We start from the raw sequence: 24,018 nt of genomic DNA, 5'->3' as shown, positions 1-24,018 counted from the left end.
TTCCCTTAAGATCACTTCTGGACCACCCAAGAGCTGTCTTGTGTGTCCTTAGCACCTGAATTAGTGCTTTCTCTTCTTGTGGCTCTAAAGTAGAACTTATGATTACTGGAAAAGTGTCATCTTCTCCCAGAAATGCATATTTCAGGGATGGTGGTAGTGGTTTGAGCTAGGGTTTAGGAGGCTTCTCCTCTTCTTGAGGAGTTTTCAGAGGTTCTTCTGTTTTCTCTGATTCCTCCAGATCAGGCTGAACATCTTTAAAAATGTCCTCTAGCTCTGATTCGAGACTCTCAGTCATATTGACCTCTTCCACTAGTGAGTCAATAATATCAGTGCTCATGCAGTCTTTTGATGTGTTTGGATGCTGCATAGCTTTGACAGCATTCAACTTAAACTCATCCTCATTGACTTTCAGGGTTATCTCCCCTTTTTGGACGTCAATGAGGGTTCGTCCAGTTGCTAGGAAAGGTCTTCCTAGAATGAGAGTTGCACTCTTGTGCTCCTCCATTTCCAGCACTACAAAGTCAGTGAGAAAGGCAAATGGCCCAACCTTGAGAATCATGTCCTCAATTATACCTGATAGAATCTTAATGGAGCCATCAGCAAGTTGGAGGCATATCCGGGTTGGTTTAACCTCATCAGTCAAACCAAGCTTTTCGATAGTGGATACAGGTATGAGGTTGATACTTGCCCCAAGATCACATAGAGCTGTCTTGGTACAAGCACCCTCTAATGTGCATGGTATCATAAAGCTTCTGGGATCTTTAAGCTTTTCTAGTAAGCTTTTCAGAATGACTGCACTGCATTCTTCAGTGAGGAAAACTTTTTCAGTTTCTCTCCAATCCTTCTTATGATTTAAGATCTCTTTCATGAACTTAGCATAAGAGGGTATTTGCTCAAGTGTCTCTGCAAACGGAATCTTTATTTCAAGAGTCCTAAGATAGTCTGCAAAGCGGGTAAATTGTTTATCCTGTTCCGCTTGGCGGAGTTTCTGAGGATAAGGCATCTTGGCTTTGTATTCTTCAACCTTAGTTGCTGCAGGTTTATTTCCTAAAGAAGTGGTTGGAGAAGCCTACTTAAGGGGGTTGTTATCAGCACTTTCAGGTGTCTGATCCCTTATTGGCGTTTAAACGCCAAAATTGGGCGCTGCATGGGCGTTTAACGCCAGATTGCCACCCTTTTCTGGCGTTTGGACGCCAGAACTGGCCATCCCTTGGGCGTTTAACGCCACTTTCTTACCCTTTTCTGGTGTTTGAACGCCAGAATCATTCCTCTCTGGGCTCTTACTGTCCTCAGAGGGATTTTGGGCAGTGGGTTGGTCATCCTTTGTCATTTGTTCCTTTCTTGGCTTTCTGCTACTTTGAATTGAGACATTTAATGTCTTCCCACTCCTTAATTGAACAGCTTGGCATTCTTCTGTTATCTGTTTAGACAGCTGCTGTCTTTTCTGATTCAAGTGTTTTTCCATATTCTCATTAGCATCTTTGGTTTATTTGCAGCATCTCTTTAAATTCTGCTAACTGTTTTGTTATAACAAGCAATTGCTGATTGAGTTCAGCAACTTGTTCTTGAGGACTAAGTTCAGTGGGTACTGCATTAGCTTCTTCTTTCATGGAGGACCCACTACTTAAGTATAGATATTGATTTCTAGAAACTGTACCAATGAGCTCTTGAGCCTCTTCAATTGTCTTTCTCATATATATAGATCCACCAGCTGAGTGGTCTAGAGACATTTGGGCCTTTTCTGTAAGCCCATAGTAAAAGATGTCTAATTGTACCCATTCTGAAAACATTTCAGAGGGGCATTTCCTTAGCATCCTCTGTACCTCTCCCAGGCATTATAAAGGGATTCATTATCCTCTTGTTTAAAGCCTTGGATGTCCAGCCTTAGCTGTGTCATCCTTTTGGGGGAAAATATTGATTCAGAAATTTGTCTGGTAACTGTTTCCATGTTTTTATGCTTGCTGTGGGTTGGTTGTTCAACCACCTCTTAGCTTGATCTTTTACAGCAAATGGAAATAGTAATAATTTGTAGACATCCTGATTTACTTCCTTATCACGTACTGTGTCAGTAATTTGTAAAAACTGTGCTAGAAACTCAGTAGGTTCTTCCTGTGGAAGATCGGAATACTGGCAATTTTGCTGCACCATGATAATGAGCTGAGGATTTAGCTTAAAACTGCTTGCTCTGATGGGAGGTATACAGATACTACTCCCATAGGAAGCATTAGTGGGGTTAGCATATGATCCCAGAGTCCTTCTAGACTGTTCATTTCCACTTAGGTCCATGATGGAGAAAATAAAATATTTTTGTTTTTATTTTATTTAATTAAGGATGACCGAATTAAAAAGGAAACAAGATAAAATAAAATAAAATAATTGAAAATAGAATATAATTTTCGAAAACTAACTAAAAAAATAAAATAAAATAAAAAAATAGAATACTAAAATGATTAATTAATCAAAAAGATTTGAAAAAAATTGGATATGATTTTCAAAAAAAAAATGAAGAGGGAGAAAGTGGTTAGGGAGTTTTGGAAAAGATTTAAGAAGATAGATTTTTAAAATTGAAATTTTAACTTGCCTAACAAGAAACTACCAAATTTTAAAAATTTTGACTATGTCAACCTAAGGAGTTCGAAAATAATGAGCAAATAAAGGAAAAGATATTTTATTGAATTTTTGAATTTAATGAGGAAAGAGAAAAACAATAAAATGACACCAAACTTAAAATCTTTAGATCAAAACAAAGAAAGCAAACAAGAAAACTTTGAATGTCAAGATGAACACCAAGAACACTTTGAAGATCAAGATGAACACCAAGAACAAATTTTGGAAATTTTTAAGAAAATAAAAACACAAAGGATACCAAACTTAAAAATTTTTATACTTTGGACACTAATAATTCAAAAATGCACAAGAAAAACAAGAAAGGTAACAAAACAAGAAAAGCTAAAGATCAAACAAAGAAAATAAACAAGAACAACTTGAAGATTAAGAAAAAAAAACTAAGAACATATAATTCGAAAAATTGAAAGAAAAATAAAATCATGCAATTGACACCAAACTTAAAACATGAAACTAAACTCAAACAGAAGACTAAATTATGAGGTTATTGGTTTTAAAAATTTTTGAAAATAATTTAGAAAAAGAAAATAAGGATTTTAAAATTTTAGCCAAAAGCAATAATAGAAGACTCAATTTTAGTGACTTTAAACTAAAAAAGATAAATTTTTCCTAATGTAAGCAATAAAATAAACCGTCAGTTCTCCAAACTCGAACAATCCCTGACAATGGCGCCAAAAACTTGGTGCACGAAATTGTGATCACACTTTTCACAACTCTGCACAACTAACCAGCAAGTGCACTGGGTCGTCCAAGTAATACCTTACGTGAGTAAGGGTCGATCCCACGGAGATTGTCGGCTTGAAGCAAGCTATGGTTATTTTATAAATCTTAGTCAGGAGATTAATGATAAGAGTGATTGTATTTATGAAAAATAAATAACATGAAATAAATAGTACTTGTGATTCAGTAATGAGAAACAGGCTGAGGTTCCGGAGATGCTTTGTCATCTGAATCTCTGCTTTCCTACTGTCTTCTTCTCCAAACACGCATGGCTTCCTTCAATGGCAAACTTTATGATCCTCTCGGATGAAAAATACCAGGTACGATCTCTGCACAGCTAATCAACTATCGGATTTCTCGTCTCGGATGAAAAATACCATGTACAGCTACTGCACGGCTAATCATCTGTCGGTTCCCTCTAGCGTCGGAATAGGACCCTTGTCCTATTGCATACTGTCACTGTGCCCAACATTTGCAGGTTTGAAGCTCATCACAGTCATCCCTTCCCAGATCCTACTCAGAATACCACAGACAAGGTTTAGACTTTCCGGATCCCAGGAATGTTGCCAATTCGTTCTAGCTTATACCACGAAGGTTCTAACCTCCGGACTCGGTCCATAGATTAGAAACCCAAGAGATACGCACTCAAGCTATCACCCAATGACTACGTTGAGCTAAGATAGAACGGGAGTGGTTGTCAGGCATGCGTTCATAGGTTGAGGATAATGATGAGTGTCACGGATCATCATATTCTCTAGATTGAAGTGCGAGTGAGTATCTTAGAATAGAATCAAGCGTGATTGAATAGAAAAAAGTAGTAATTGCATTAATCCATTGAAACACAGCAGAGCTCCTCATCCCCACCTATGGGGTTTAGAGGCTCATACTGTAAAAGATACAATATGAAGTGTAAAATGTCATAAGTTGCTAAATGAATCTCTAAAAGTAGTTTTTATACTAAACTAGTAACTTAGGTTTACAGAAAATGAGTAACTAAGTGCAGATAGTGCATAAATCTACTTCCGGGACCCACTTGGTGTGTGTCTAGGCTGAGCTTTCAAGCTTTCACGTTCATATGCTCAAGGTTGGAGTTAAACGCCACCCTGGGTGCCAAAATGGGTGTTTCACGCCAAGAATTATGCCAGTTCTGGTGTTTTACGCCAGAAAGTTTTAGGCTGTCTTTTAACGCTAGTTTGGGCCATCAAATCTCAACCAAAGTATGAACTTTTATATATTTCTGGAAAGTTCAGGATGTCTACTTTTTAACGCAATTGAGAGCACGCCAAATAGGCTTCTGTAGCTCCAGAAAATCCACTTCGAGTGCAGGAGGGTCAGAATCCAACAGCATCTGCAGTCCTTTTTCAGCCTCTGAATAAGATTTTTGCTCAGGTCCCTCAATTTCAGCTAGAAAATACCTGAAATTACAGAAAAACACACAAACTCATAGTAAAGTCCAGAAATGTGATTTTTGCCTAAAAACTAATAAAAATATAATGAAAATAACTAAAACATACTAAAAACTACCTAAAAACAATGCCAAAAAGGGTGTAAATTATCCGCTCATCAAGTGTCTAGGGTTAATCACTCTACTCTTCTCTAGTCATGCTTTCTAAACTTTGTTCTTCATCTAACCAATCAACAAGAATTTAGTATACCAATGCAAACATCATGAGGTCTTTTCAGGGTTGTAATGGGGCTAAGGTAAGGGTGAGGATATATGTTTGGCCTAGTGAGCTGAAATATGAATCTTTGACTAACCTAAGCTTTCACCTAACACACACACACACACTTTATACACTTCTAAAATCATGCCTAGCTACCCATAATTTCCACTTTTGTATCACATACTCATGTACCAAATATTTCTTTAATTTTATCACATATGTATTGATCTTTTATTAAACTTAACATTTGGGGTAATTTTGGCCCCTTATTTAATTACTTATTTATTTGAATATTTTTGGTTTTTTTTTATCGTAAAAGCAAACATAACATATCAATGTACATTCCTTTTAAATTTTTCTGGTCTTACGTGAGTAGGATATTTTGTTAATGAAACACTGTACACTTTCATCTACCCAAGTTTCCACAGTTCCCCACACTTAATTGATGCACAATCTCTAACTTAAGCCAACCAAAGATTCACTTGGGATAATTAATTGTTTTTCTGCTTAAGGCTAGTGATGTGGTAAAATATAGAACAAAAGGGGATTAAAAGGCTCAAAGTGGCAAACAAAGGTGATTGAAAGGGTAGGCTATTTGGGATAAGTGAGCTAATAATAAATGATGGCCTCAATCATATGCAAGCATGTAAATATACTAAACAATGGACATATAGAATGGAAAAAAATATAGATTACAATCATAGAGAAGAAAACACACAAGAATAAAATATTATGGTTAAATAATGTAACCATGTAATTAGGCTCAAATCTCATAGGTTGTGTGTTCTTAGCTATAATTCATGTTCCAATTTACAATCTTCAAATAAGTTTAACACAAATTTTCAATTTAAATTAGTGAAATACTATAAAAAGGGTCTTGAAAGGAAACTCATTACTTTAACCAAGCAAAACATACATGCAAACAATTATTATCATGCAATCTATCCTATCTAACAAAAGAAAAAGTCAAATGTTGGTGTTAAGAGAGAAAAAATACCTCCGGAAGTCAAGGATTGACCTCTCCACAGCTAAGGCTTGGCACGGTCCTCCGTGCCATCAGTAAGGAGCAAAGGAGGGCTGGAAGCATCGCCTCCAGTGTTTGGTTCGCCTTGGCTGCCTGTGCTACTGGATGAAGGGGAGTCTGGGGTGTCCTTCTGTTCTGGAGGTGGGTGAGTACCAGCTATGAGTTCCTTCAGATAGTTATATCTGCACTTGTTACGGTGCTCCATTTGCTCCATTCGCCGGTTTTACCAGTCGAGCCTCTTCAGGATCTGTAGGAACATCTGATGGATGGATGGTGCTTGTGGTGTGGATGGTGCTTGTGGTGTGGATGGTGGTGGAGTGGAAGTGGGAGGAGTATCCAATGATGGACCTGCAGGCCGGCTTGCTGAGGGAACTGGCGGCCTAATGTACTTCCCAATCGGGACATACTGGTCGGTCCTAGGGATCATGACCTTCGTGTCGCCTACCCGAGAGGGCACACCTGCTGCAGAGACTAAATTGGAAACTAAGGCAGGGAAAGGCAGGTTACCCGCAATCTGTACATGTCCCATTGCTTGCCAGATGTGTCGTGGCAGGTTGAGGGGTTGCTCTGTCAGGATGCACCAGATGAGAACAGCCATGTCGGCTGTGAAGGTCGACTCGTGAGTGTTCAAAAAGACATAGTAGGACATAATCTGTGCCCACACACGAGCCTCCAAGGTGAGTGACTGGGCTGAGATGCTCTTGGATTTTGAATGATGCTGCCCGTAGATCCACTTGCTGCCAGGTTGGGCTATAACTCCAAGTATGATATCCCAGTCGAATTGATATATCTGGCGCTTACGAGATGCTTCTTGATATGCATCCCATCCTTCTGGACTAGGTGGAAGGTCCAATGCTCTCTATATGGCACTCTCGGAGACAGGGACATACTGCTAACGGACGAAGACTGTCTGTAGAGTAGGCGAGTAGAATTTTGAGTAGAATTCAACTACCCAGGATAAGTTGGCCTCTCGCGGCTTCTTCCTCAAAAATCCCATTGTCTCCTCTCAATTCGGGGCTCCACAAAATCAACAAAGTGTGTTGGGACAATGAGTAGATGCTCATTATTGTAGTTCCTCTCAGCCATGATGGGGAACATCTGTTCGCAATAACGGTTAGCAAACCATGTGGAGTCTCGGGCGGGAAAGGCTTTCTCTGATTCATCAACTTTAAGGATCCTCTTCACCCGCTTTGTTGGCGGCTTGACACTGGTAGATGGAAGTGGCTTTGCCAGTGTTCTCTTGGTTCCTCTCCTAGTCGGTGGCTTGTCAGTGGCCTTCTCTTTTCCTTTCTTGGTACCCATGCCTAAGAAAGAAGAAAATGGAGGAATGTGAAATATAGATAACCAAAACCGGAAGGGAGAAAATTCCAAGTGATAATGAATGCCAAAGGAAAGATGTTAGCTCAAATACATGGTAGCTACAACATGTAGGTAAGACATCAATTAAGAGCAATAAGGCAATTCATAATTAAATGGATGCAAGAGGTGAAAGCATGCAAAGAATAGGCATGAGAGGCATAACTCAAGCATCAAAAATTAAATGTGCTAATATAGAGAGTATTTGTATGATGACAATTGTGAATGATATTCCCAAATACATGTGGAGGGCAAGGGTTGTGAAAAAGAGGCATTCAAGTAAAAGAGTAAAACAAAATAGAGTTCAAGATGCCATAAGAGTTTTTTCACAAACACTTGGTGAGCAAGATAGAATAGGAATGAAAATAATATAATCCAAATGTATATGAGAGCCAAATTAAAGTATCAATTGTCAAATCACTCCATATAATAACCACAAGCTTCAAGATAAAAAGTTAATACCCAAATAAAACTTCAATACCAACATAAGAATGCATGAAAAAGAAAAGAAAAAGAAACCATAAATAAGTAAGCTAAAAGAAAGATAGAGAAGAAAGAAACATAAATTAATGTAATAATGAAAGAGTAGACGGGAGGAAGAAAAGAACCTTGATGAAGAAGATGAAGAAGGAAAGAAGAAAGTAGTAGAAAGTAAGAAAGCATAAGGTAGAAGAAAGAAATAAGGAAGAAATAATTAGGATTGAAAAGAATTAGAGTTGGGGAAGAGGAGATTTGAAATCAGGCGCTGAAGTGGATAAATTGTACGTCGCATGCGATGCGTATGCGTGGATTGCACTATTTTCAGGTGACGCGTACGCGTCAGGGACGCGTGCGCGTGAGATAGGTTGTGCAATTGGCATGAAGGCAGCCTCGTGCACGCACAACTCTCTGTTTGATACGCACATGTGACAAAATTGTAAACGACGCGTGCGCGTCAGGGACGCGCACGCGTGGGTGGCCTGGATGAGAAAACGATGTGTACGTGTCAGGGACGCGTACGCGTGATTGGGCTTGTGCTCCCAGCACAGTTCCTGTCCCACACCATCATAACTCTTTGGCCATACACCCATTTACGCCGATTTGCAGGGTCACACGTACGCGTGGACTGGCAAAAACGCAAGCGATGCGTATGCGTGAGGGACGCGTACGTGTGGACTTGCTTGTGCGCCAGGCACACTACCAGCACTACTCCTGCCCAACTCTGTTAAATTTGTTTTGTTTTCACGCACACACATATGACGCGTACACATCAGCGACGCTTGCACGTCGTGTGCTTTTTTTTTTATGCAGAATGTAGATGAATATGCAGAATGCAGATAAATATGCAGAAATTATGAATGAACACTATGGAAAAATAAAAGAAAATAAAATTAGGAATGAAAACAGAACGATCATATCATGGTGGGTTGTCTCCCACCTAGCACTTTGCTTTTACGTCCTTAAGTTGGACGGTCCACAAGCTTAATCTGCTTCTGTTGGTGGATCTTCCAAAAGGAAGACCTCTAGGTCTTTATTGTCCTTCATCTTCTCACCGTGATACAGCTTTAAGCGATGTCCATTGACCTTGATGAATTTAGAACTTGAAGGATGACTCAGGTGGAAGACTCCGTATGGCTCTGCCTTCTCCCCTCTGTAGGGGCCTTCCCACCTGGATCTCAGCTTGCCTGGCATAAGTCTCAGCCTTGAGTTGTAAAGGAAAACTAGCTCCCCAGGTCTGAACTCTCATCTCTTGATATGCTTGTCATGCACAACCTTCACCTTCTCTTTGTATAATCTGGAGTTATCATAAGCTTCGAGTCGAAGGGTCTCCAGTTCTGCGAGTTGCAGCTTCCTTTCAGCACCAGCTTTCTCAAATCCCATGTTGCATTCCCTCATAGCCCAGAAAGCCTTGTGTTCCACCTCTACTGGGAGGTGACAAGCCTTTCTGTACACTAAGCGGAAGGGACTCATCCCAATGGGTGTCTTGTACGCTGTCCGATACGCCCAGAGCGCATCAACAAGTCTGGTGCTCCAGTCCTTCCTATGAGGCTTTACTATCTTCTCCAGAATGTGCTTGATCTCTCTGTTAGACACCTCGGCTTGCCCATTGGTCTGAGGATGGTAGACTGTTGCTACTTTGTGAACAATCCCATGCTTCTTCAGTAGACCTGCTAATCTCCTATTACAAAAGTGAGTGCCTTGATCACTCACGATTGCTCGTGGTGATCCAAAGTGACAGATAATATGGTTTCTAACAAAGGAGACAACAGTGTTAGCATCATCAGTACGGGCAGGAATTGCTTCCACCCATTTAGAAACATAATCTACAGCTAACAATATATATAAGAAACCACTATAGTTTGGGAATGGACCCATGAAGTCAATGCCCCAAACGTCAAAATTTTCACAGAATAGCATAAGCTGTTGGGGCATCTCATCCCTCTTGGATATATTACCAAACCTTTGGCATGGGGAACAAGATTTATAGAAGGCAGTCGCATCTTTAAAAAGAGTGGGCCACCAGAATCCACAGTCTAAAATTTTTCTAGCTGTTCTTTGAGAGGCAAAATGTCCTCCACTCTCGGAAGAGTGGCAGGCCTCTAAAATGGATTGGAATTCTTATTGAGGCACACACCATCTAATTATCTGGTCAGCACCACACCTCCATAAATATGGGTCATCCCATATATAATATTTGGACTCGCTTTTCAGCTTGTCTCTTTGATGCTTTTTTTCAAAATTAGGAGGGAAAGTGTGAGTAACTAGATAATTAGCTATAGGTGCATACCAAGGAACTACTTCAGATATTACATGTAAGCTATCAAATGGAAAAGAATCATTGATAGAAGTGGAGTCATCCTTGATGTGCTCAAGGAGACTCAAGTGGTCTGCCACTAAATTCTGGGAACCACTCCTATCCTTAATTTCTAAATCAAATTCTTGCAGCAGCAATATCCAACGTATTAACCTTGGTTTGGACTTTTTTTTAGCTAATAAATATTTTAGAGCTGCATGGTCTGAGTACACTACCACCTTAGTACCAAGTAAATAAGCTCGGAATTTATCCAGAGCAAAAACAATAGCCAGAAGCTCTTTTTCAGTGGTAGTATAATTAGACTGAGCAGCGTCTAAGGTCTTAGAAGCATAAGCTATTACAAAAGGATCCTTACCTTCGCGCTGAGCCAGCGCTGCTCTTACTGCATGGCTGGAGACATCACATATAATCTCAAAAGGTTGGCTCCAGTCTGGTCCTCTCACAATCAGAGCTTGAGTCAAGGCGATCTTCAGCTTATCAAACGCATTCATGCAGTCCTCACTCAGCTCGAACTCAACATCCTTCTGCAGCAGTCTAGATAAAGGTAATGCTACCTTACTGAAGTCCTTGATAAATCTCCTGTAGAAACCTGCATGACCAAGGAACGAACGGACTTCCCTCACGGAGGAGGGGTAAGGTAAACTAGAAATCACATCCACGTTTGCTGGATCTACAGAAATACCAGTATTAGAAACAACGTGTCCTAGAACAATACCTTGTTTTACCATAAAATGACATTTTTCAAAATTTAATACAAGGTTTGAACTAATACACCTGTCTAATACTCTAGCTAAGCTATCCAAGCAAAGGTTAAATAAATCACCATAAACTCTAAAATCATCCATGAAAACTTTCATACAGCTCTCAATAAGATCTGAGAAAATACTCATCATGCACCTTTGAAAAGTAGCCGGTGCATTACACAAGCCAAAAGGCATCCTTTTGTATGCACACGTTCCAAAGGGACATGTAAAAGTAGTCTTCTCCTGATCTTCAGGAGCTATATGAATTTGAAAATAGCCTATATAACCATCTAAAAATCAGTAATGTAAATTAACTGACAGGCAATCAAGCATCTGATCAATAAATGGTAAGGGGAAATGATCCTTGCGAGTAGCTTGGTTGAGGCGCCTGTAATCAATGCAAACTCTCCATGAATTTTGCACTCTAGTTGCTATGAGCTCTCCATGATCATTCTTCACTGTTGTGACTCCAGACTTCTTGGGCACTACTTGTACTGGGCTGACCCATTTACTATCTGAGATGGGGTAAATAATATCAGCTTCAAGCAGCCTGGTCACTTCCTTCTTGACAATTTCTAAGATGGTGGGGTTCAGTCTCCTTTGAGGTTGATGGACAGGCCTTGCTCCCTCTTCTAAAAATATTCTGTGCTCACAAACTTGAGGGCTGATGCCTACTATATCTGCCAAGCTCCACCCAATCGCTTTCTTGTGTCTTCTCAGCATGCTAAGCAGCTGCTCCTCCTGGTGGGAAGTGAGTTCCCTTGCAATGATAACTGCGAGCTTCTGATTGTCCTCAAGGAAAGCATACTTGAGGTGGGGTGGAAGGGGCTTTAATTCCATTTTCTTCTCATGGCTAGGCACTTGATCATCTGGAGCTAGTGATAATGGCAAAGTGTCCTCATTGTGTTCAGAGAGTTTTCCCACACTTGTATCTTGCTCCATGTGCATCTCTTCTACTTCTTCTTGGTGAACTGCAGCTACAGTCTCATCAATAATGTGGCACTGGAAGATGGAATGATCTTCCGGAGGGTGCCTCATAGCTTCATCCAGGTTGAAGCTCACTGCTCTGCCATCTATCTCAAAAGAGTAAGTTCCTGAGAATGCATCCAACTTGAACTTTGAAGTCTTCAGGAATGGCCTTCCAAGCAAGATGGATGATGGTCTTCCTGAGTCATTAGGGGGCATCTCCAAAATATAGAAGTCAATAGGAAATGTGAGCCCCTTAATCCTCACCATCACATCCTCAGCAATTTCAACCACTGTGATTATGCTTTTATCTGCCAAAACAAAACGAGCTGCCGATCTTTTTAAGGGAGGGAGCCTCAAAGCATCATATACAGACAATGGCATAATACTCACACACGCTCCTAAATCACACATGCAGTCAGAAAAATGTTACACCCCCAATGGCACACGTAACCATACATGGCCATGGATCACTACATTTTTCAGGTATATCACCCATTAAAGCAGATATTGAGCTACCTAAGGGAATGATTTCTAAATCATGTATTCTATCCTTATGCATGCATAAATCCTTTAGAAACTTTGCATATTTAGGTACCTGGCTAATGGCATCAAAATGTGGAATGGTTACCTCAACCTTTTTGAAGATCTCCACCATCTTTGGGTCGAGCTCCATCTGCTTTCTGGACTTCCTAGCAAGGTGTGGAAAGGGAATAGGGATGGCATCTCTTGTAGCTTCAGCTTCCTTTGGTGCGCTATTCTCTGGTTGAGCTGCTGCTTCTTCGACCATGTCTTGTACTTCATCTTCCTCTTCAGCATCTTCTACCTCAACAATATTTTCAACTTGAATGTTCTCCTTTGAGCTTGGCTCCTCATGATTTCTCTCTTGCAGTGTGGTTTCGGACCTCAAAGTGATGGCATTGATGCCACCTTTGGGGTTGGGTAAATGTTAAGAAGAAATTGCACCGGAGCTTGAAGGTTGATTGTTGGAGGCAATTAGTAAATCCATCAGGGAGATGAGAGCTTGTAAAGTAGCATTCAGACCGTTCATAGTAGAGGTAAGTGTATTCTAAATGTCTTGTTGTCCTTGCATCATAGTGCGAAGCATCTCATCATTAGAAGAAGAAGGGGGTAAGTGATTTGAGGGGCCTGCTGTTGGTTGTTCTGAGGTGCTTGGGACTGCCTTTGGTGAGGTGCTCTGTAAGGTTGGTTCTGGTTCTGCTGTTGATAGGGAGGATTCTGCTGATACCAGTTTTGCTGATTGTTATTATTATTCCACCTCTGATTTTCCTGGTTGTCTCTGCCTCCTCTGTTATAGTTGTCCCTCCATCCTTGGTTGGAGTTATCCCTCCACCCTTGGTTGGAGTTGTCTTGCTAACCTTAGTTATGATTTCCACCTTGGTTATAACTGCCGCCTTGTTGATAGTATCCTTGATTCGGACGGTCATAGAAGTTATGAGTAGCTGCCAAGGTATTGTCCTCTTGTTGGAGCTGCGGACACTCATCAGTGTAATGAGTATAATTAGCACATATTCCGCATACTCTTTGAGGAACCAATTGTTGACTGTGTTGTGATGGGGGAGGCTGAGGTTGTTGTTGATTTAGCTGTAGCTGCTTCAGTATGTTGGTCATCTCTCCCAGAATCTGAGTGAGAGCAGCAGTCTCACTGCTAGAAGAAACCTCCGCAACAGCCTTGGGATGGTTGTTCCTGTGCCTGACATTCCGGGTAGATTTCGCTAGATCGGTGATCAGTTGCCACGCTTCCATCGCCATCTTGTACTTCTTCATAGAGCCATTACTTGCAGCATCTAATGTAGTCTTATCCTGAGGCTTCAAGCCTTGTGTAAAGTAGCTGATTGATGAGCGGATAATTTATACGCTTTTTGGCATTGTTTTTAGTATGTTTTTAGCATTATTTTTAGTATGTTTTTAGTATGATTTAATTAATTTTCATTATATTTTTATTAGTTTTTAATTAAAAATCACATTTCTGGACTTTACTATGAGTTTGTGTGTTTTTCTGTGATTTCAGGTAATTTCTGGCTGAAATTGAGGGACTTGAGCAAAAATCAGATTCAGAGGTTGAAGAAGGACTGCAGATGCTGTTGGATTCTGACCTCCCTGCACTCAAAGTAGATTTTCTGGAGCTACAGAACTCCAAATGGCGCGCTCTCAATTGCGTTGGAAAGTAGACATCCAGGGATTTTCAGCAATATATAATAGTCTATACTTTGATTAAGGATAGACGACGTAGACTGGCATTGAATGCCAGTTCCATGCTGCATTCTGGAGTCAAACGCCAGAAACAGGTTGCAAAGTGGAGTTAAATGCCAGAAACGGGTTACAAACTGGCGTTCAACTCCAAGAAAGACCTCTACACGTGTAAAGCTCAATGTTCAGCCCAAGCACACACCAAGTGGGCCCCAGAAGTGGATTTCTGCATCATTTACTCAATTCTGTAAACCCTAGTAACTTGTCTAGTACAAATAGGACTTTTTATCATCCTGAGTTACATCTTTGATCAGTTTTATGCTATCTTAGACTTTTGTGAGGGCTGGCCATTCGGCCATGCCTGAACCTTCATCACTTAAGTACTTTCAACGGTAGAGTTTCTACACACCATAGATTAAGGTGTGGAGCTCTGCTGTTCCTCAAAGATTAATGCAAAGTACTACTGTTTTTCTATTCAATTCAACTTATTCCACTTCTAAGATATTCATTCGCACTTCAATATGATGGATGTGATGATCGTGACAGTCATCATCATTCTCACTTATGAACGCGTGCCTGACAACCACTTCCTTTCTACCTTAGATTGGATGGATATCTCTTGGATATCTAATACAGGGGACCGAGTCCGAGTTATTAGTGTCTTCGTGGTATAAGTTAGAACCCATGGATGGCCATTCCTGAGATCCGGAAAGTCTAAACCTTGTTTGTGGTATTTCGAGTAGGATCTGAGAAGGGATGGCTGTGACGAGCTTCAAACTCGTGAGTGCTGGGCGTAGTGACAGACGCAAAAGGATCAATGGATCCTATTCCAGTATGATCGAGAACCGACAGATGAATAGCCGTGCCGTGATAGAGCATCTTGGACCATTTTTACTGAGAGGACGAGAAGTAGCCATTGACAACGGTGATGCCCTACATAAAGCTTGCCATGGAAAGGAGTAGGAAGGATTAGATGAAGACAGCAGGAAAGCAGAGGTTCAGAGGGACGAAAGCATCTCTATACGCTTATCTGAAATTCTCACCAATGAATTACATAAGTACCACTATCCTATTTTATATTTTATTTATCTTTTACTTATCAATTCATAAAATCAGTTTAATCCGCCTGACTGAGATTTACAAGGTGACCATAGCTTGCTTCAAGCCGACAATCTCCGTGGGATCGACCCTTACTCACGTAAGGTTTATTACTTGGATGACCCAGTGCACTTGCTGGTTAGTTGTATGAAATTGTGAAACAGAATTAAGATCATGAACATGCGTATTGAGTTTTTAGCGCCGTTACCAAGGAAGTAATGATCACGATTTCGCACACCAAGTTTTTGGCGCCATTGTCGGGGATTGTTCGAGTTTGGACAACTGACGGTTCATCTTGTTGCTCAGATTAGGTAATTTTATTTTAATTTTAAGCTTTTTATTTCTTATTTTCGAAAAAAAAAATTCTTCTTTTTCGTTTTTCCAAAATTAATTTTTGAAAAATCCCAAAAAAATTACAAAATCATAAAATCAAAAATATTTTTTTGTGTTTCTTGCTTGAATCTAGAGTCAACTTTTAAGTTTGGTGTCAATTGCATCTTTTTAATTCTCCAAAAATTATTTTCGAAAATTTCATGCATTGCATTCTTCATGATCTTCAAGTTGTTCTTGGCCAGTCTTCTTGTTTGATCTTCATATTTTCTTGTTTTGTGTCTTTTCTTGTTTTTCATATGCATTCTTGAACTCTTAGTGTCTAAAAATTAAAAATCTTTAAGTTTGGTGTCTTGCATGTTTTCTTTTCTTGAAAATTTTTCAAAAATAAGTTCTTGGTGTTCATCTTGACATTCAAAGTGTTCTTGGTGTTCATCTTGACATTCATAGTGTTCTTGCATGCATCACATGTTTTGATCCAAAATTTTCATGCATTGAGTCTTTTTTATGTTTTTCTCTCTTTCCTTATTAGAATTCAAAAAATCAAAAAAAATATATCTTTCCCTTTTTCTTCTCATCAAATTCGAAAATTTGAGTTGACTTTTTCAAAAATTTTTAAAATCTAGTTGTTTTTATGAGTCAAATCAAATTTTCAATATAAAAATCTTATCTTTTTCAAAATCTTTTTCAAAATCAAATCTTTTTCAATTTTCTTTTCATATTTTCGAATTCATTTTTAAAATTTTTCAAAACCTATTTCATTTTTTTCGAAAATATTCAAATTAATTTTCAAAATCTTTTTCTTATTTTATTTCTTAATCTTCGAAAATTTTATTAGCATTTAATGTTTTGATTCAAAATTTTTCAAAGTTGTTACTTTCCTATTAAGAAAGGTTCAATCTTTAAACACTAGAATCATATCTTTTTAGTTTCTTGTTAGCCAAGTAATCAACTTTAATTTTCAAAATCAAATCTTTTTAAATTTCTTTTTCAAATCTTTTCCAAAATAATTTTTTATCATATCTATTTCAAAATCTTTTCTAACTTCTTTTCTAACTTCCTATCTTTTTAAAATTGATTTTCAAATCTTTTTCAATCAATCTTATCTTTTTATTTCAATCATATCTTTTTTAATTTCAATCATATCCTTTTCAAAAAAAAAACAAATTTCAAATCTTTTTCAATCAATCATATCTTTTTGTTTCAATCTGATCTTTTTCAAAACTGCCCAACTAACTCTCTACCTTTAATTTTCGAAAATCCCTTCCATCTTTTTCAAAATTCCTTTTTAATTAACTAATTATTTTAAATTTTAATTTTTATTCTAATTGATTTTCGAAATTCTCTCACCTCTCATCTCCTTCTATTTATTTATTCATCTACTAACACTTCTCTTCCACCCAAAAATTCGAACCCCATCCTCTTCTCTATATTCGAGTTTTTCCTCTTCTCTTCCTTACATTACATTCTTCTCTTCTTTTACTCACATAAAGGAATCTCTATACTGTGACATAGAGGATTCCATATTTTCTTTTCTGTTCTCTTCTTTTTCATATGAGCAGGAGCAAGGACAAAAACATTCTTGTTGAAGCTGATCCTGAACCTGAAAGGACTCTGAAGAGGAAACTAAGAGAAGCTAAAATACAACAATCCAGAGACAACCTTACAGAAATTTTCGAAAAAGAAGGAGACATGGCCGAAAATAATAACAATGCAAGGAAGATGCTTGGTGACTTTACTGCACCTAATTCCAATTTACATGGAAGAAGCATCTTAATCCCTGCCATTGGAGCAAACAATTTTGAGCTTAAACCTCAATTAGTTTCTCTGATGCAACAGAACTGCAAGTTTCATGGACTTCCATCCGAAGATCCTTTTCAGTTCTTAACTGAGTTCTTGCAGATCTGTGATACTGTTAAGACCAATGGGGTTGATCCCGAGGTCTACAGGCTTATGCTTTTCCCGTTTGCTGTAAGAGACAGAGCTAGAGTATGGTTGGACTCTCAACCTAAAGATAGCCTGAACTCTTGGGATAAGCTGGTCACGGCTTTCTTAGCCAAGTTCTTTCCTCCTCAAAAGCTTAGTAAGCTTAGAGTGGATGTTCAAAACTTCAGACAGAAAGAAGGTGAATCCCTCTATGAAGCTTGGGAGAGATACAAGGAACTGACCAAAAGGTGTCCTTCTGACATGCTTTCAGAATGGACCATCCTGGATATATTCTATGATGGTCTGTCTGAGCTATCAAAGATGTTACTGAACCATTCTGCAGGTGGATCCAATCACCTAAAGAAAACGCCTGCAGAAGCTCAGGAACTCATTGACATGGTTGCAAATAACCAGTTCATGTACACTTCTGAAAGGAATTTTGTGAATAATGGGACACCTATGAGGAAGGAAGTTCTTGAAATTGATACTCTGAATGCCATATTGGCTCAGAATAAAATATTGACTCAGCAAGTCAATATGATTTCTCAGAGTCTGAATGGAATGCAAGCTGCATCCAACAGTACTCAAGAGGCATCTTCTGAAGAAGAAGCCTATGATTACCAAGCAATACAGAAGAAAATCCAAAAGGAGAGTGCAAGGCCATTGAATTAATTACCATGGCCGAACCTACAAGGGAGGGAGAGGACGTGAACCCCAGTGAGGAAGACCTCTTGGGACGTCCAGAGATCAATAAGGAGTTTCCCTCTGAGGAACCAAAGGACTCTGAGGCTCATCTGGAGACCATAGAGATTCTATTGAACCTCCTTATGCCATTCATGATCTCTGATGAGTATTTTTTTCTGAAGAGAATGAAGATATTACTGAAGAGCAAGTTGCCAAGTACCTTGGTGCAATCATGAAGTTGAATGCCAAATTATTTGGTAATGAGACTTGGGAAGATGAACCTCCCTTGCTCATCAATGAACTGAGTGATCTGGATCAACTAAGATTGCCTCAGAAGAAACAGGATCCTGGAAAGTTCTTAATACCTTGTACCATAGGCACCATGACCTTTGAGAAGGCTCTATGTGACCTTGGATCAGGGATAAACCTCATGCCACTCTCTGTAACAGAAAAACTGAGAATCTTTGAGGTGCAAGCTGCCAGAATCTCATTAGAAATGGCAGACAACTCAAGAAAATAGGCTTATGGACAAGTAGAGGACGTGTTAGTAAAGGTTGAAGACCTTTACATCCCTGCTGATTTCATAATCCTAGACACTGGGAAGGATGAGGATGAATTCATTATCCTTGGAAGACCCTTCCTAGCCACAACAAGAGCTGTGATTGATGTGGACAGAGGAGAGTTGGTCCTTCAACTGAATGAGGACTACCTTATGTTTAAAACTCAAGGATCTCTTTCTGTAACCATGGAGAGGAAGCATGAAAAGCTTCTCTCACTGTAGAGTCAACCAAAGCCCCCACAGTCAAACTCTAAGTTTGGTGTTGAACCCCCACAACCAAACTCTAAGTTTGGTGTTGGAAGGTCCCAACCTTGCTCTGATTATCTGTGAGGCTCCATGAGAGCTCACTGTCAAGCTATTGACATTAAAGAAGCACTTGTTGGAAGGCAACTCAATGTTATTTGATCATTTTTATTTTATTTTCTCTTTGTTATTTCATGTTTTATTAGGTTGATGATCATGTGGAGTCACAAAAACTACTGAAAAATTAAAAACAGAATGAAAAACAGCATTGAAAATAGCACACCCTGGAGAAAGGGCTTACTGGCGTTTAAACGCCAGTAAGGAGCATCTGGCTGGTGTTTAACGCCAGAACAGAGCATGAAACTGGCGTTAAACATTTTAAGTTTGGTGTGGTAAAAAGCATTGCTTTTTGTTTTTTCATAACCATCTATGGCACCTAAGGCCAGAGAAACCTCTAGAAAGAGGAAAGGGAAGGCAATTGCTTCCACCTATGAGTCATGGGAGATGGAGAGATTCATCTCTAAGGTCCATCAAGACCACTTCTATGAAGTCGTGGCCAAGAAGAAAGTGATCCCTGAGGTTCCTTTCAAACTCAAAAAGAATGAGTATCCGGAGATCCATTTTGAAATCCAAAGAAGAGGTTGGGAAGTTCTCACCAACCCCATTCAACAAGTCGGGATCCTAATGGTTCAAGAGTTCTATGCAAACGCATGGATCACAAGGAACCATGATCAAAGTGTGAACCCGAATCCAAAGCATTGGCTCACCATGGTTCGGGGGAAATACTTAGATTTCAGTCCGAAAAATGTAAGGGTGGCGTTCAACTTGCCAATGATGGAAGAGAACGCATGCCCCTACACAAGAAGGGTCAACTTTGATCAAAGGTTGGACCAAGTCCTCATTCAACCTGATTCATGAAATTCTTAAAGTAGTCATAGATGTAGTATTGCGACCAAAACCATTAAACTAAGGGGAATCGACCTAAGTCTTAAAATACAAGGTCAAAATTTCTCTTTAACATCGTATTGACCATTTTTTTTTATCAAATCGAAGCCCCTATTTGTAACATGTACATAATCTTGTCTTTGTTAGTCATCCAAAGTTTCTTTGTCTTCTTTCAGGACCTTATTGAGATCAGACTACATGGAGATGTCAATTCAAACGGAAAAGATTTTATCTAAATTTTTTTCTGAATCAATCTCTGTCCCATCTAGACTATCATTAACTACTTCACCTGAATATTCAGGTAACATTGAAAATATCAACATCCATACAATAATATAAGGCTACCCAGAAGAAACCGTGAACTCCTAATTCGTCAGATATTAATTTACAGAAAACATGGTATGTTAATATCATAAGAAACTTTTAAAACAAAACAAAAATAAACAACAATTACCATCTCCCTTATTAGTACTTTGGGCATATCTCTTAGAAAGAAGATTTGTAATTTGCAATTCTATATACTTCATTTCCTACTGTGATGCAATATCCAACTCAACAACATGGTTGTTTCTGAAGCGTATCTACATAATAAAAGATATAGTTCATGATATTTTTTGTAAAATAAACTATTTATTTACAATGAATTTTTTGTATTAGAAATCTATTTTTTTACCTTCAATTCAGCAAGTATGTCTTCAGAGTTTCTTCCAGATGCATATGTCACAAATATATAACCAAACCTCTTTTCATACATTGATCCCTATTTATGAAGTTCCTACAAATTTGAATGTTAACATAACAAATATTATTGCAACAAATTTAGTTCTCGTATATAAACTTAACATATACATTATTCAATTAATTAATAAGTATATGCCTAAGGAATGAACCTGCATGGTATAATTGTTTGCTGTTTCTAAGTATTCCTTGAAACAAGAGTGTCCTGATATAGCTTCCAACCAACACCTAACATTCACTTTATGAAATCATATGTCTCTAGCAACAACAATTGCATGTTCCAACGAAGAGAATGGAAAGGCTACAGCCATTTCATTAGTGATGTCGTGCTTGCACAGCATGATGAAAACTCCTCCATTTAATTTTCCCTTATTACTCTATCATTTTAAAATAACTAATATTTATTAATCATAACAATATTAAAATTGTTAATGATTATTAGATATGTTATATTTTAATAAAACTAACATTAGGAACAACAGCAATAACGATATAGATACTTCATTGTGAACTAACTTTATATCAAAAAAAATTTGGAGAAATGGGAAAAGGCTTTAATTCATTAAAGTTGTTAATCCAGTAAACACTTAATTAAAATACGAAAATATAGATCGTAATGTAACCAGCCAACTACATACAAAAATTAAGTGTATTAAACTTATTAAACACACAAATCTCCTTTAAAAGTTATGTTAACATTTCTCTTGTTTTCATTCTGCAACGTCATCAATATTTTCAGAAGCATTGTTTGTGGGGTCTTCTGTATCATCATCCCTTGTCAACTGTAAATATCCAATGTCCTCTGCTGTTGAATTGTTCAACCCTGGCTATGGAGAAAAATCAATTTCAGTTTCTTCTCCCATGTCATACAAGTCTCGTGGCTTCAAATGAACCACTACACTCCATTCTTTATCTACTTTATTATCCACATAGTATACGAGATGAGCCTCTGATGCCAATATGTACGATTCATAGTCTTCTCGATCACCAGTATGTATCGAACGAGAGAAGCTAACACTAGTAAGACCCAAATGATCTTGTTTGATTCCTCTAGTAGTAGTCGTATCCGTCCAAACACACTTAAACAACACAATTGAGAATCGACAGCTGTGACTCAATTCAATTATGTCTACAATTATGTCTACAATTTTGCCAAGCTCCTGTCTTTCAAACTATAAATACACACAGGGACTACATAGGTAATGAGAGGAGACCAAAAGATTAGACTAGTCTCTCCAAAAGAGTAAGAACTTCCCAGATTGACTTGGTTATCATAGAAATCCACTGAGATATAAAAAAGAGAAGTAAATAAGGTGAGGACCTGATAATTTCCACTTAGCAAAATGGTGCATACACATGCTAGATTCGTATGCACTGAATCTGCTACTATTGTTATTTTTGCAGAACCACATTTTAATCTCCAAACTTCAAAAGATCATAAGTTTCTCTAGAAAAATCATTTTGTCTTCGTTATTTAAAGACAATAAACTAGACATTCTAATTTTATGACAAAATAAATTCCACCAAAGAAATTAGGAAATTAAATTTTATAGTTTAGAGAAGTAGAAATATTTAAAATACGAATTTAGACACTAATTTTAAAGATTTTGGCCTAAAACTGGACTAACAGACCAAACTGGTTAGACCGGACCCAAACCAGGCCCAAGGCCCAACATATAAAACACATAACTCAGCCATTTCCTCCCCCATATCATAAAGGACATGCTGAAACTTTGGGGTGAGGGGAGAAAGCAAAAACCTAAGCCCTAGCTCAACTTCAATTCCACATATTTTCCAATTCGGAGCTCCGATTGCCGCACTATTTGCGACCACGTGACCACTGTGTCAAGCTCTTCGAATCCATTGGAACAGAGTGGTAAGAAAGTTTTATTTTCCCACCCAACCTTCTTCTCTTCAGTTTCAAAATTTTGGGGTTTTGGTATTGAGGAATTGAGTGATTTTGATTGTTTAGGTGAACTCTAGCAGTGGGTAATCACTGGGGTTCATCTAAAACGTCCGTGGGTACGATAAGAAACTATTAAACTTTTGTGAATTATTGGATTAGTGAGTTCTATGTTAATTATAGTGATATTATATGAATTAGATTGAGTTTCATGTTGAATTGGTGGTTTGGAACGAAATTCTGGTGGTTGAGCTTGCAGAGTTGGTAATTAGAGACTTGGAGCTTATGGAGAAGAGGATTTTGAGGTGTTCTACCCTTAGGGAGGAATTGACCAAGGTATGATTTTGGTTTCTCGTAGTTAATGTATAATGTTACGTGAAAACTTAGGATAGTTGACCATAGGATAAGTTGAACTAGATGAATTGTTGAGGATTAGTGATGAGTGATGGAAATTGTTGAATGGATTGAATGAATTTGTATGTTGACATGTTATGGTATGAATGGGAAGTGTGTGTGAATGTGATTAGGGATATGTGGTGTTGTTTTGGGTTGTAAAATAAAGGATTTTGAATTGAGGATTTTGGAAAAATTGAGGTTTAGTGTTTTTGGATAAAAACTTATTTCTGACAAACTTCGGCAGGCCATAACTTAGTTTTCAGACCCTCAAATTTTGTTAAACTTATCTTGAATAAAAACTGGGTCTGTGAAGTTTACAACGTTCAAAGAACAGACTAAAAATGATTTTTTATGAAAAAGTTATGCATGTTCGAAGTTGGGGGTGTAAAACTGATTTCTACATACTTAACAACTTTTCTGGAAAACCTAAGGCATGCGTACGCGAGAATTCCCTCTGTCTAACACGCTCGCGTACGCATGAGGTAGACGCATACGCGACTATGTCAATTTTCCAATCATGCGTACACGACTGAGGGCTTACGTACTTGAGGATCCCTTTTCTGTTCCACGAGCTCATGTACGCAGATGATGTTCATGTACGCGACTTTGCCATTTTAACACTCATGTGTACGCGAGAATGGACATGCGTATGCATGACCCCTGTTTTGATGAAAAGTACAATTTTTGAGTTTTCAACCACTCCTCTAGCTTTCCAAACCTCTTTAACACCTGTTTAAGATCCGTTAGCAAGTTTTTAAACTTTATAACAAGGGTGAATATGTTAAATGAGTTAAGGGGATATTAAGAAGGATTTGCAAAGTGATAACTGAGTAATGAGGTGTTCGTAATGCTGAGTAAGAAGTGATTGATAAAGATGAATAATAATAATAATAATAATAATAATAATAATAATAATAATAATAATAATAATAATAATAATAATAATAATAATAATAATAATAATGAATTGTAATTGAATGAGATTTGAATTGATGGCGATAATGACATTGATAAATGATGAATTAAAATCTATTTGACATGAGCATTTAAAATTATCTGAGACACGAGTTTTCTTAGTAGACGCAGTAGCTTG

At 38.3% G+C, this 24,018-nt stretch overlaps 1 non-coding gene across 1 annotated transcript; it reads right to left on the bottom strand.

The window, feature by feature from the left end:
- Positions 1-17,616: 17,616 nt before the first annotated feature.
- Positions 17,617-17,724, bottom strand: LOC148568820 (small nucleolar RNA R71). The gene has a single exon (XR_015882607.1). It is a non-coding gene; the product is annotated as a small nucleolar RNA R71 (small nucleolar RNA).
- Positions 17,725-24,018: the final 6,294 nt, after the last annotated feature.

The sequence above is a fragment of the Arachis ipaensis genome, chromosome B4, assembly GCF_059453495.1.
Source record: "Arachis ipaensis isolate K30076 ecotype BB chromosome B4, ASM5945349v1, whole genome shotgun sequence".
In the NCBI taxonomy this organism is placed as follows: Eukaryota; Viridiplantae; Streptophyta; class Magnoliopsida; order Fabales; family Fabaceae; genus Arachis; species Arachis ipaensis.
This window is presented reverse-complemented; position numbering and strand designations above follow the sequence as displayed.